At 39.0% G+C, this 12,874-nt stretch overlaps 1 protein-coding gene across 6 annotated transcripts in view; it reads left to right on the plus strand.

Annotated features, from left to right (window-relative positions):
* Nucleotides 1–5,687: 5,687 nt before the first annotated feature.
* Nucleotides 5,688–12,874, plus strand: part of LOC119660368 (phosphatidate phosphatase LPIN2) — a 208,501-nt gene continuing 201,314 nt past the window's right edge. For 2 of the 6 annotated variants that reach the window (XM_038068880.1, XM_038068884.1), the window contains exon 1: nucleotides 5,691–6,158. The gene's annotated coding sequence lies outside the window, so the exon portion shown is untranslated. Of the gene's footprint in view, nucleotides 6,159–12,874 lie in introns of all 6 variants that reach the window. The other 4 variants (XM_038068881.1, XM_038068885.1, XM_038068882.1 and 1 more) reach the window with 3 other exon arrangements.

The following is a 12,874-nucleotide window of genomic DNA, read 5'->3' on the forward strand; positions in this document are numbered from 1 at the left end:
ATGAGGTTACAGTGACAGTGAATTCGGACCGGTATGTATGCATGCAACAGAATTTTTTTTTCCACGGCTAGAAAATTTGTATTTGGGGGACACTTGGTTCCAACAAGACGGTGCAACAGCACACACTTCAAGAGCATCGATGGCTGTTTTGAGGGAACACTTTCTAGAGCGCCTTATCTCAATTAGAGGCGATTTGGAATGGCCGGCACGTTCTCCCGATCTGTCCCTTTGTGATTTTTTTTCTATGGGGTTTTTTGAAATCCCGTGTTTATGTGAACCGTCCAAGAACCCTACAAGATTTGAAGACCAACATCCAAGAAGAAATTGCCAACATAACACCTGTTATGCTAACAAGAGTCATGACAAACGCCAGAAATCGGTTTACGCAATGTATGGAGAATGGGGGACGTCACCTAACAGATTTGATCTTCAAGACAATATAAATAAAAACTTTAGACATGTACCTACATTATAAAAAATAAATAAATATTTTCCGATGCATACAATAGATTTTATTGAGTTTTGAAAAAGAGAAGTTATGCTGCCGCACTCTGTACTTCACGCGTTTGCAAGAAAAAGCTATGCATTAGGAAAGTGAGATTTACGTTTGCAAAGCAGCACTAAATGAAATTTTCGAACACTGCTTTTTCTCAGACGAGAGCAAATACATTTTTCAATGCGATGGACGTATATGTGTTTGGAGAAAGCCCCGTACCGAGTTGGAGTTTAAAAATATTGTAAGCACAGTAAGGTAGGTGAAGATGGAGTGTTAGTCTGGGTATGTATGGTATCGTCTGGTGTTGGGAAGCTTGTGTTTATCGACAAGACTGTTTATCGTAATATTTTCAAGAAAAATTTAAAAGTAAGTAAAAGTTCTGAAAAACTAGTTTTTGGGAATGATTATTATTTCTAACATGATGGCGATCCCAAGCATACGGCTTGGGACGTTCGAATGTGGGTTTTGTATAATAACCCTCACATCCTAAATACTCCACCACAGTCCCCCGACGTCAACCCCATAGAACATTTATGAATGAATGAAACATTTACTTTCCTGTTGTGTTACTGTTATATTCTGCAAATTAGATTATTTTTGGTATGCATATACATATCGAATTGTTTTTGAGTAAAAAGGTAATTAAGAATTCTAATACCCTTGCAATGCTATACATACTTTTTTTGCAACTTTAGGATTAAAAACGAATACTGTTTTCCGGCACTGTACATCAAAATTTCGAAGAAGACAGCATTTCAAGTGATACCATAATTAACGTTTTCTGTAAAACAAAACGTTATTAAAATCGATTCAATGTCTGTCTGTCTGTCACACGCATTTTTCTCCAAAGCGGCTAAACCTATCCGAACGAAATTTGGTGGATAGAAGGGAACCCACGCATACAGCGAGTGGCATAAATTTAGATGGAGTTTAAAGGGGAGCTCCCATACATGCAAAGGGGCGATTTAAAAATTTTTTCACCGGATATAGTCATGTAGGGTATCAAATGAAAGGTCTCGATTTGTGCTTTCCGAGACTGACATTAGCCTCGGCGTGAATTGCAAAGTGCGTGAGTAAGGAGCCAAAAGGTACGCACTTAAAGTTAGACAGAACCCATTTTTGGAAACTGTCCAACCTAACATTCCGATAAAAATCAGGGTGGTGCGCTTAGATGAAATCTAGGCGTCAAAATATGCCCCATTCCGATATCTGCTCAAATAAACTTTCTAATAGTATATTACTACTTTTTAGAAATTTACTGAAAAACCCCTCTTAAATTCATCCGAGGATTTCCGAATTTTGTACCAGTATAGAGGACAATATTTCGTATATACCTGCTGCTGCTAATTTTGTGGAAATCTGGCCATTAACGTCAAAGTTATAGCAGTTCAAACTTACCAATTTCCCGGGAATTTACTGCTTCCAAAGCCATGCAAATAAGATGCTGGCATCATAATTAACTGGAATAATTGACATTCGCATGAAATATTAAGGTCGCATTTATGATGAATCTATTTATCAGCAGCCCTTTTTAAGGTTTTGTGTCAAACACTTAGGTGAAATCTAATCTTCAAGAGATGTCCCATTCCGGTATCTATTCAAATAAATTTACTAATAGTATATTATCACTTATTAGAAATTGACTAAAAAACTCCCCTTATGTTCATCCTAGGAGTACTAAATTTGCATTTTTGCACCGACATAGAGGACAGTCTCGTGCATACATATGCCAAGTTTCATGAAAATTCAGCTATTAGGGCCAAAGTTATAGAAGTTAAACTTATCAATTTCGTGCTAATTAACAGCATCCTAAGCCATACAAATTTGATACTGACGTCATAATTAACGAGAATAATCGACATTCGAGTGAAATATTAAAATTCCATTCAAGAAGAATCTATTTCTCCCCAGCCCCATTTTTATATTTGATGTTGGTTAAATGCTTGGCATTTGCTAATAATATTAAACTCAGAGTATGAAGCGTGTGAGGTTGACTATTATCAATACAGGGCCTTCCATCAAATGATTTATTTAAATCGGTTTCTAGAAAATAGAGGGCAACGGAATTTTAAATAAATCCCCATCCAGTGTATCAATCCACCATTGTTTTGGCCGGCTTTTTGGTTGCTTGCCATTAACTTCGATGTTTTGACCAATGCTGGTTATTGAATTCTCGTTAGCGTGAATTACGTGACCACACCATCGAAAACGCCTCTCTTGCAGTTTTTCCACGATCGGTGCAAACCCATATCGATCGCGGATATTCTCATTTCAGACGTAATCAAAACGTGTGACGCCTCCAGTACAATGCAACATCTTCGTCCCCATTACCGCAAGACGCCATTCATTGTCCTTTATAGTCGGCCAACACTCAGAACTATAGAGAGCGACAGACGACACTGCAGTACATTTTAGATTTGGGACGTGCGCTGATACGTCGATCACAAAGAACACCAGTTGGGGAATGCCACTTCATCCAGGTGGGGTTAATCCGTGACACATTTTCATTACGCAGTTCTCCATTGGCTGGTAGCATTGACTCGAGATATTTAAATCGCTCAGTTCTTTCAATGGCAGTAATCTGCCCCTCCAGATATTTAAATCGCTGAGTTCTGGCAATGGTGGTAACCTGCCCAGAACTGAGCGATTTAAATATCTCGGGTCAATGCTATAGCCAATGGAGAACTACGTTATGCTCCTCACATAGGGAAACACAAAACCTTTTATACCTGAAGCGTCAAGCTTCCGGTTTCCCGACTTCTTCCGTTTGAGTTTAGTTTAGGTTGGTTGAAATGAAATGTTGAAAGTATTCTGACCTGGACCGCAAGAATTTAGACTTGAATCCAATGAAAGTATCTGAAAATTACTCTCCGATATTAATCACAATAAAGAGGGAAAAGCTGTTTAACGATGTAAAGTAAAAAATATTGGTCCAAAACAGTTCATCCAAATATTCTACTGGAATAAAAATGTTGAAAGAAAACGCAACGCCATCTCGTTCTGGAGACGATGAAATCGTAGAAGCGATTGTTGTTTCAGAGAAGCTCAACTCAACATTTCTTGTTGCAATTAATTGAATTCGTTCAGGGCGGAGTGACATCGCAACTCAAAAAACTGAAATCAAATGGAACGACATTCACCGCGGTTGCGGCTGTGGGTTTTGCGAGCGTCTAAGAAAACGCGACAATTGAAGGCTGTTCAGTACAGTGCAGCACAGTATATCTAATAAGCAGTACCCACACTCAATTGACCGGACTTGCGAATTTTTTAACGAAACTTATATGTGCTTCCAACATCTGGTAGTATAAATAGTATAAGTGTTCGTATTGCGAGTGTGAAAGAAAATCGAAGTTCGAAACGGGTTATTTGGGTTTATCAAGAAGCTAAACAGACTAAAGTTGTTTTTCATGTGATTGCATGTGAAGTTGTTATTATTTACACCAGCGTTCTATGCAAAGAATATGGTCGAAAGGAAAATTGAAGTTTTGAGGGAAAAGGTAAGTCCGTCGAAGATTTGTGTGTTAATAATAGAGTATAAAAAAATGTCGAAAATAAACATATACACAAACAATGTGTTAAACGATTTTTTTTAAATGAAAGGAGATAAATGAAGGTACCTAGAAATTTGATTTATAAAATTAGAAGAAATGAATTTTCGCTTTTTTTTTAATTTCGGCCTTTAGTATTTCCTTTCGCCCTAATCACCTCTGCAACTCGTGCGGGCATCGACTGGTATAAATTTTCAATAAAATCATCCGGAATTTCATTAAGCTATATCTCTTTTAAAGTTATTTCTAGATTTGCTTTGTTCCTTATCGGTTTTTGTTGCAGTCGCTACTTCATGAACACTCATAAGTTCTCTATGGAGTTAAAATCTGGACTGTTTCCTGACCATGGCTGCGACTGTATGCCAAGCTCCTTTTTCCAAGATTTTACCTGTGAAGAAGAACCGTATTGAGAATAAAACAGATAAAAAATTTGACACGGAATAAAATTTCGTTTGCTTACAGTACGGGCTCGATGACACGGAGTCGAATCGTCCTGAAACATTACCTCATCAAAGTGCTCATACAGTGCTTCTACCGTCTGAACAACGCAACCTTCGATAACTTTTTGTACTTACCTGCGTTGACAGCACCACGGTCCAGTTACGTCGTTCCAATGTCCAACTCAGCATTTTTTCGAACATAGCCTTCGTTAAAACCGGCTTTTTTGCTGGTCTTCGAGTTCTGAGCCCTGATTTATTCAACCGTCACTGCACCCTTCTCACACTAATTGACACATCTTCCTCTTCCAGCAATTCCGTACGTAATTGAGGAGCAGTTGCAAATCTATTTCACAAGGATGCTCGCTCTAATGACCGCCTGGCCCGAGGAGTAATCACCTGCTTCCTCCAGCTGCCTTGTCTTCGTCCCAAACTGCTATTTCTGGTACACTTTTTCAAAAAATTGTTAATACTTGCCTCAGAACAGTTGATTTTTCTCTATATTTTCCTATTACTATCACCCAGTTCCCGAAAAACCAGAATATGGACCTTTTCCTCAACACTTAACTTTTCCTTCCTGGCATTTTTTCACACAAAATTAGGGGTTTCACTCCCTCTCCTTCCAGATCTTTAGGCGAACTGATACTGAACTAAATCTGAATATGACAATGGTTTCATAACACTGTGACGCGGCGAATGCGAGCGGATAGATGACGCCACCGGCGCTCTCCACTCAGTTTAGACCTCGCGACAGGAGTGGAGAGCAGAGTGCCATGACTTGACGGCAGGACGTAAAAAAAAGAAAAACACAGAGAGTCTTCCGTCAGCCGTCAGATGAAATAAATATAATCAGATTTATTAATTATGTAATATAATTGTAATTTAACAAAAAAAGAAGCGGCTGACAAGAATAATTAATTTGTAATTATAATGTATGGAATTTATCAAGAAATTATTAAATATATATAACTATAATATATTAAATACGTCATAACACCCTTTATTTAACTTTAAAATCCCAAAAAAGACATCATTAGGCGAGACTAAATGTTTTCTAGACATAATTAAAAAGATGGAATCATAAAAGTGTTGAGTGCGACCATTTTTTTGTCGGACACTGTAGATGTGGTTGCGTATGATGTGTATGGATAAACTTTTCCATTGCATTCGGAAGTGCGGCCCATTTAGTGTGGATATTACATATTTGATGTACTGTGGTACCCAGTGTAGACAGGTAGCGCTGAATCAGTGTACACAGACTAGACATGAATTATCATTCAACACTTTTTCTACTGGCGAGATAATTGTCAATTAACAGAAGAATCAAGACGACCCAGGGCAGAGATGTTCCGTTGCGTGCGCAGTTCGCGGACGTCAAATGAAACGCTGTTGCAGTCGTAGCGAGCGCAGTGAACGCTAGTTCGTTTAGTTAAACGCACCTTATGCTTGTAACAGCTGTGTTAGCTAGTTCAGGAAAAAATTAAGGGGGGGTGGCGTGAGGTATCCAATGTTATCACTTTCTCTTCGGTTATTAGATTGTCGGTCTTCAAGGTATACTGGAGAGTGTTCGTTTTCGGCTCTTTATCTCCACAAAGTTTTAGAAATCAGTTTGGAATTGTCAGCTGTCTAGTTTTCTACTGCGACTTCACATGGTTGGAGAATCTGTCAGTTCGAGAGGTATGTACGATGTGAAATTGATAACTTATAGTGTAAATCTCGCTTGGGAATATTTAGGGTTCAGCTTCGTATACAGAACAGAGTAATATCATTAACGTTAAATTCTCTTATAGTTGAGAACTTTTTTCGTTGGAAATTAAATTCGCAAGATATAAATATAAATACAAAGGTCATCTTAATCACCCTTGGTCAGGTACATATGTAAGTTAAAGAATCATACATTTTATTGAATGGGTCTTCGTCTTGCTCAAGTCCCTATCTTTATGTAAGCGATTATTATTAACAACTTTTATCCGAGTTAACCTTCGTTCAGGAATGCTTTTGACAATTGATTTTCCAATTTTCCTTATGCCGCAATCGCAGCTATTTGTTAACTATACAAATCTATATATGTTTGCAGCTTACAAGAGCGATGACTCGAGGTGTAAATGGTATATGCTTATCCTAGATTGATGGGGAAACAGTCTCATTTTGCCATTACTAGAAAAACGCTGGTTTGCATTGAACAATCCAAGGAAGTATGGCTACCTCTAATTGGGATCTTAATTGTCCGTTCAAAGCTTGTACATTCCGCTACGTTAGCCGATCCATGAAAAAATTCGAATCTACACTTCCTGGAAAAAATATTCAGCATATTCTTCGAGCTATCCGGGATGTTTCAACTTGTGACAAGATGTATACATACAATTCATTCTTCAGCTTTAATATATGGTTGTTATTCATCCCTTCGTAGGGTATAGCGCGTTAACCACAAATACGCGCAAAATTTGTGGGCTAGCACCTGCAAATTTTGCAAATTTACTGCTATCGATTACAAGAAAGTGTCAGACATTTTTGATCGACTCTAATTGGTACTGCTATCGATTACAAGAAAGTGTCAGACATTTTTGATCGACTCTAATTGGTACTTGGAATTCTTTTGTGATAAAATGGGTGCAATTTAAGCCTCCTCAACGCGTTTTGATGCCAACTCCCGGACAATATATGCTAAAATCATTCTGATGAAGCTTCCTTATACGAAAGGCAGGTGAATTCATTATTATGAGTGCTTGATTCAATCTTTAGGATGCAAATTTTCCAAGAAATAAGAGCTGTACGAAATAATTTTGCGGGAAGACCTTCAAATGTTGCAGTGGGTAGACATTTCAATCATGAAATGCCAAACTTCAACGGATTTCATCCGATTTAGAATCGGGGCGAAATCCTCTTTCCATTCCTTATTACTGGTCATCACCATGGATAAGCAATCTACCGCCACCGGAAATTTACGATTTACGGGTTTTTTCGTACGGAACCAACATTTTTATTTGAGGCAGTTTCTACTTTTCTGAAAATTAGTTTTAATATTAGTAAATTACATTTTGTCATCGAAAAAAATGAAATTAAAATACTGAAAATTGTCGAATTTGTAAGCAGATTGCTTTACTTTCAGCTTCGGACGCCCGATTAATAGGAAAATAAATTGGAATGGAAAAAGTAAATTTATGCCGAACGGTCTCAAGTGCAAGAAATTTAGCCATGGTAACGAATAAGATCACTTGAGAATATTCCTAACATTAAAAAGCGATTCGCAGTTGTAAAATGCTTACTTTATATAATTGGCAGAACATGACATGCGAACTATATTGAGTGTAAACCCGTCAATGTTTAGGTCAAATTTTGTCTAGAGCTGAAAATATTTCGTTTGAGAATTGAGGGATTCTAAGTCCGCAACCAATTAATGACCAAATGGGGAGCAACTATCTCCCTCCCTTTTGGACCACGGACTCCTCGTTTGGGAGACAGAGTAAGTTACTTCCCATTTGGCCAGTCTGACATCAACTGGATGCCGGATTCCCCAATTAGGATTCCCCAATCCTCGAACCTTACCAAAGATTTGAACGACAGAACGGAATTGTAAGGTAAAAAACTGGCCGGCCTTTTGGTCCTCTGTCTTTTCTCACAGACTTCAACATCCAGACCAATTTTGTCAAGTGAATTTTCGTTAGCGCGAATTACGTGACCTTACCGTCGAAGACGGCTCTCTAGCAATTTTTACAAGATCGGTACAACCCCATCTCAATCGGGAATATCCTCATTTGGGATGTGATCAAGGCGTGTTACGCCAACAGTCCAACACAACATCTTCGTCTCCATTACCGTGTCTTTTATAATCGACCAACACTCAGAACCATAGAGGGCGGACACAGTATACAGTATATTTTAGAATTATGGCGTTTGTTCTTTCGTCGATCATAAAGAATACCAGTTGTGGAAACCCACTCCATCCAGGTTGTGCAAATGCGTGAAGCAATTTGATAACGCAGTTCTCCATTGGCTGATATCATTGACCCGTGATATTTAAATCGTTCAGTTCTAGGCAGGTCACTGCCTGTTTCAAGGCAATCGGTCGTCAAAAATTCAATTTTGTTCAGATTCAGTCTGACACCGTGGTTCATCTGGCGACCATTCCACTTTTTAACAAATTGCTCGAGATAATTTTTGCTATGAGGCGAAAAAAACTTCATCTGTGTAAAGCAGTGTTCACATTGGATGTCACGTGTGACAATGTCCATAACAAGAACAAAGAGGAATTGTGAGAGTGCACTTCCTTAGATGAACACCAAACGAGTAGCGAACCAGTTTTGATAAACCCACCACACCTCCAACTTTATTTTTCGGATCATGATAGAGAAATTTAATCCAAGGCACGAGTTCCTCTGGTTCTAGGTGTTGCCGCAGACCAGATGAGTTTGTGTGGTACACGGCCTTCCCTAGATCTAGAAACGCAATGTAAAGAGGGCAATGTTTCTCCAGTATATATCGTGCATTGCGTCAGTAGTTCCGCAGTTTTGACAAACGCCGCCTGATTTGAATGAAGTCGCGAAAGAAGAACCCGTTCAAAAATGTTCACGGTAGTGGACAGCAACTGGATCGGACGGTGAATTGAACATTCTGCTGGACTACCCGATTGAAAAATTCACTGAACCATAGTGTTGAGTCACAGCTCTTTGGGATGTCGTCAGGTCATGTTCCTGTCCCCAATTTCATTCGTTTTATTGCTTCCTCGACTTCAGATGATTTGCTCCAAAAGTAGGCAGTGCTTCTGGTGCTTGAGGTTCATATTGGTCAACCGGACATTTTTTCGTTATCAGGCCATGTTTGTATCCAAGCTTTTGATTGATCCCTCTACACAGAGCATTATGCCTATCTGTGTATGATCCCAGGGTCTTAACAGCAGGCAGAAATAATATGATCTAGCGTCTCTAACGCCAAACCATACATTCTGCACTACTCACTCTCCATCTGTTCTTTCATAAGCTCGGATGGCGACCACGCCCTTCTGGATGGCTGTCAGAGGCAATACACATGTTTACTGTGCATTGCCTTCATTGATTCGTTCCTGGTCTAACCTCACCCTTTTTAGGAGACTCAAAGATCAATCCGTAATCTGCCTTACAATAAACAATAAATGGTCTGGCCTTTGCTGTAAAAAATAAGCGCATAGCAAGTCGACTTGGCTATGATATTGTGCTACAATGCCAACCACGCCCCTGTCTCTGGTGTTAGGCAGGTTCATTCGCTTCACGGCCGAAATTAGATGATTTATTTGGAATATCCCCCGCTCGACGTTTTCCAGATCGGTTTTTGCTTACGACAATATTCTGAATGCATATGCCAATGAAAGAATAGCGAATACGGAATTCCTAGCTTCATGTAGAAGTTTGTCTCTCTCATCCAAGCTTAGATGTGGAGAATGTGGACGTTACTAATGCTATGGTCGGCATAGGGGGTCGTGATGATCTTTACGGATGGCTTGGCTTCGACACTTGTCCCAACCAAATTCTATCCGAATATCACTACTATTCGCAACAGATTTCTCTCTTCTATCAGTACCAACACACAACTTGATATCATCTAAGTACATGAAATGTGTCAGCTCGAACTTATGAGGTTGGCCATATTTGACTCGCGAAACCATGACCTCTAACATCATTCAATAGCCATGAAGCCAAAGGCTTCAGTGCCACTCAAAATGAAGGAAGATTCAATGGGTCTCCTTGGAAAATGCCTCCATACGCGAATGGGCCCTGAGGTTTTGTTACTGTCAGTTGAGCTCACTGACAAAGTGGTGTGCTACTAATCGATGATGAACCCAGGAAGGGTTTCCGGGTAAAATTCTAAAACATGGTAATATGCTATTATTAACTTTGAGCAGATATTGGAATGAGATGTAATTTGAGGCTTAGATTTTATATAGATGCATCATTGTGATTTATTTCCGATTTTTCGGAACTGTTTCACTTTTTGGGACTCACATTTTGAGCCCTCACTCCCCTATGTTTTACTCAGAGTTGGACAAAATCATAATCAGAAATGCGCGTAGTTTTGTGATTACACGATTGTAATCATAATCACAGGCATGCTTACAATGGCAATCATGAAATCGTAATCACCGTAGTCATAATCATGGAATCATACGAAATCACCGCAGTTACCATTACGATCAATGTTGTTTGTGATTTGTACAGTTGCTGACTGGTTCACAAATATTTTAACTAATATTAAGTTAATAAATTAGATACAATGGGCAAAAAATAAATGGTTTAGTTTTGATTGAATTTAGGGGCGCATGGTTGTACATAATAATTGAAAACTCAATGTTGCTCAGCAATGAGGAACTAATTTTTGGTCATTAGGGGAACGATTTCAATTGGTTAATTGTAATTTGCACAAAAATCAGTTCAGTCATTGGTCAGCAGTTTTGACTAATAACTAACACCTATGTAGATATTGAAGTAAAGTAGCCACATTAAGATTGAAGGCTTTTGTAATTTCCTTATGAATTGTGTAAAACTAAAATAGATGTATGTGGACTGGGTAATATTGAACAATTTGGTTCATGTTTGCGAGGGAAGGCAAATTACAAAATTTCCTCATGAATTGTGTATAACTAAAATAGATGTATGTGGACTGGGTAATATTGAACAATTTGGTTCATGTTTGCGAGGGAATGTTGGAGTAATGTTGCCGCCTTTGTTTTTATGAGGATGTTGTGAACAGGGTTGCCGTCTTGAATCAATCATATTATTGTCGGTGGAGCGATAGTGCCTAGCGGCTGGCTTACAACTGAAAAGGGCAGGGCTGCGTGCCTTACGGTCAATATTGCGACTTTCGGTGGCGGTCAGCAGTCCAATACTTCGCGATTTCAGTTGACAGGCATTTCTCGAGCAGCAACTCTCTTTTACTATTTACGATTTAAAAAAGCGTTGGTTGGCTGTAAAATATTTTCAATATTTTTTCATTACCAATATTCATCCAAAAAATCTATCGTGACGTGTCGTGTGGTAACCATTGGGCGCGCTACTTGAAGGTCGTCATCCACGATCAGTTCTGCCTGTCATTTACGCCTGAGGTAGGGACACCCGGTACGTGTGTGCATTGATGCGCCCTGTCGACGGTCATCGCACTCAGGTTGTATAGGCTGCGAGCGAAAATTTCATCTTTGTTCAGATTGGGAGTGAGAATTTTATCTTTGTCGTTGGTAAACTTTTTTTATAAGTACTTATACACAAAAATATCTCAACGCCTTCAAGCTCCAGGGATGAACTAATTATGCTGCTTTGCTTACCAGTTCATGGATGGTGTTTCCACTGAACTGAACGTGGATGACTGTCCTGAGACGCAAAATCAATTATAGTGGTCCTAACAACGAGATTCGACAATTGCGGTTGTGGTTGCAGTACAAAAATATATTTATATACATTTCAGTTCACCATGTTGTGATCACGCTCGTAGATATATATGCCTACAAACTAAGAAGTGCAAACAACCCTTCACGACACGTATATAGATGACCACAAGCAGGATGGATTTCACCACTCTTGCGATAAGCAGCCGGTGACTAGATTTTGGCCCTCAAATATTAGGCATCATCTTTTCTAGAGATTAGCTAGCCTTTGCTGCCTTTTCGCATAATCCAAGTGGCTCAACTTGGCATCGATCACGATCCCCAGATATCTAATGATCGATATGGAAACGATAACCAACTCAGATTTTAACAGTATTTAATGCGGCTAGTAATAAGGACCGCCCCATGCAAGCGAAAGAGGAGTGTACATTTTTTTTATCAAATGTAGTCATATGGGGCATCAAATGAAAGGGCTGAGTTAGTACTTTTCGAAGTTTTGATATTTGTTGGAAAGTTGGGGAGTGCGGGGGATGAAACCCATTCTCAGAAACTACCCAACCGAAAAATCTGAAAAAATCGAGAAACTGCCACTATGGTGCCTGGGCTCCAAAATACTCTACATACTGATATCTGTTCAAATAAAATTAATAATAGCATGTTATTGTAATTTTTAGTAAGTGGCTGGACAAAGAGTCGAAAAATTGAAAAAGGAGATTGGCCGTGTCCCACAAACTTCTTGGAAATCCATCACAAAGAGTGCACAGATGCGTTGCCAACATCATTGGAAAGTTCATCCCAGAAGTAGAAAATTTGGTTTCAGCATAGGCGATAACATAGGACATAATTCTGAAAAGATTGAAGGCAATCCATCTATTATTAACAAAATTTCAGAAAGTCAAAATTTCACATTTCAGGTAAATTTATTGCACTCTCAGACGTGTATGATGTCATCATATAAAGTGAACTTATATGAACGGCGGGTTTCATGGGGATATTCTAGTTTTCCTTTCTTGGCTTTTTAAGGGTTGTGTTTGGAACAAAACCT

Source organism: Hermetia illucens, chromosome 6, assembly GCF_905115235.1.
Source record: "Hermetia illucens chromosome 6, iHerIll2.2.curated.20191125, whole genome shotgun sequence".
Lineage (NCBI taxonomy): Eukaryota > Metazoa > Arthropoda > Insecta > Diptera > Stratiomyidae > Hermetia > Hermetia illucens.